The sequence below is a fragment of the Triturus cristatus genome, chromosome 4_1, assembly GCF_964204655.1.
Source record: "Triturus cristatus chromosome 4_1, aTriCri1.1, whole genome shotgun sequence".
Classification (NCBI taxonomy): Eukaryota; Metazoa; Chordata; class Amphibia; order Caudata; family Salamandridae; genus Triturus; species Triturus cristatus.
The window spans coordinates 812582227-812584366 of record NC_140585.1 but is presented as its reverse complement, the minus strand read 5'-3'; positions in this window follow the sequence as shown (position 1 = coordinate 812584366).

The window sequence follows — 2140 nt, the reverse complement described above, 5'->3', positions numbered from 1 at the left end:
GATCCGGTAAAAACCGGGTACGAACCGTCGGACGGAGCAAAATCTCCGTCCGACGCGTACCCGGTCGTCAAAATTTACAAACAAGGAATTACGATTCGCACGGAACACCATTTCCGTACGATTCGTAAAAAAGCCCGACCGAACAAAATAAACCTACCAATGCGATCCGGGAAAGGGCCGACCTGACGTCGGGACGCTTGCAGCCTGCCATTCACGAACCAGGAATCACGATTCGCACCGACGTCATCCCGCACGGTGAATATTTTCCGGCTGCCAAAAACTGCCGGGAAATCAGGACGACGCGAACAAGGACCACCAGTACGCGACGGACAGTCAGGACGACGCGAACAAGGAGGACCAGTACGCGACAGGACGACGCGAACAAGGACCACCAGTACGCGACGGACAGACAGGACCCCGCGATCAAGGAGGACACGTATGCGACGGACAGACATGGACCCGAACCTACGTGTCATCCCGGCCCTCATAGCAGTCCACCTCCTCTACAGGTTCCGACGCAGACGCCGCAGAAGGTCAGAACAACTAAGGGAGGGGGGAAAGGGGGGGGTGGCAGGACCAGGGCAGGCCACAAAACCCCCACCAAAGTCACACACCACACATGCCCAGGACATACCTGACACCCATGCCCTGGTCACTACGAGGGGGTGGGGGCGTGTCCAGCTAAGCCAGCGACCGCCACAACGGAAGTCCGTCACCACGCGAACCGGCAACACAACCAGACCGGTACGTCCCGTACCCACGCCTCAAGAGCGTGGGTACGAGACGTACCACGCCCACACCCACGTCACCCCAACAATGGCGGGACGGATCGTACCCACGTGGCAAAGGCCTGGGTACGGCCCGCACAAGCATCACATAGCGTGGGGATAGAGATGTACGGACCCTACCCCCACCCCCCCTATGCATGGAACGTACACCCACCCCACCAGTGTAAGTACGACCCATACCCTCACCCTCGTATGCATGGAGCGTACCCCCACCCCAACAGTGTAAGTACGACCCGTACCCTCACCCACGTATGCATGGAGCGTACCCCCACCCCAACCGCGTATGTACGTACCGTACCCCCACCCCAACAGTGTAAGTACGACCCGTACCCTCACCCTCGTATGCATGGAGCGTACCCCCACCCCAACAGTGTAAGTACGACCCGTACCCTCACCCGCGTATGCATGGAGCGTACCCCCACCCCAACCGCGTATGTACGTACCGTACCCCCACCCCAACAGTGAAAGTACGACCCGTACCCTCACCCTCGTATGCATGGAGCGTACCCCCACCCCAACAGTGTAAGTACGACCCGTACCCTCACCCTCGTATGCATGGAGCGTACCCCCACCCCAACAGTGTAAGTACGACCCGTACCCTCACCCGCGTATGCATGGAGCGTACCCCCACCCCAACCACGTATGTACGTACCGTACCCCCACCCCAACAGTGTAAGTACGACCCGTACCCTCACCCTCGTATGCATGGAGCGTACCCCCACCCCAACAGTGTAAGTACGACCCGTACCCTCACCCGCGTATGCATGGAGCGTACCCCCACCCCAACCGCGTATGTACGTACCGTACCCCCACCCCAACAGTGTAAGTATGACCCGTACCCTCACCCGCGTATGCATGGAGCGTACCCCCACCCCAACAGTGTAAGTACGACTCGTACCCTCACCCGCGCATGCATGGAGCGTACTCCCACCCCAACCACGTATGTACGTACCGTACCCCCACCCCAACAGTGTAAGTACGACCCGTACCCTCACCCGCATATGCATGGAGCGTACCCCCACCCCAACCGCGTATGTACGTACCGTACCCCCACCCCAACAGTGTAAGTACGACCCGTACCCTCACCCGCGTATGCATGGAGCGTACCTCCACCCCAACAGTGTAAGTACGACTCGTACCCTCACCCGCGCATGCATGGAGCGTATCCCCCACCCCAACATTGTAAGTACGACCCGTACCCTCACCCCAACAGTGTAAGTACGACCCGTACCCTCACCCGCGTATGCATGGAGCGTACCCCCACCCCAACAGTGTAAGTACGACTCGTACCCTCACCCGCGCATGCATGGAGCGTACCCCCACCCCAACAGTGTAAGTACGACCCGTACCCT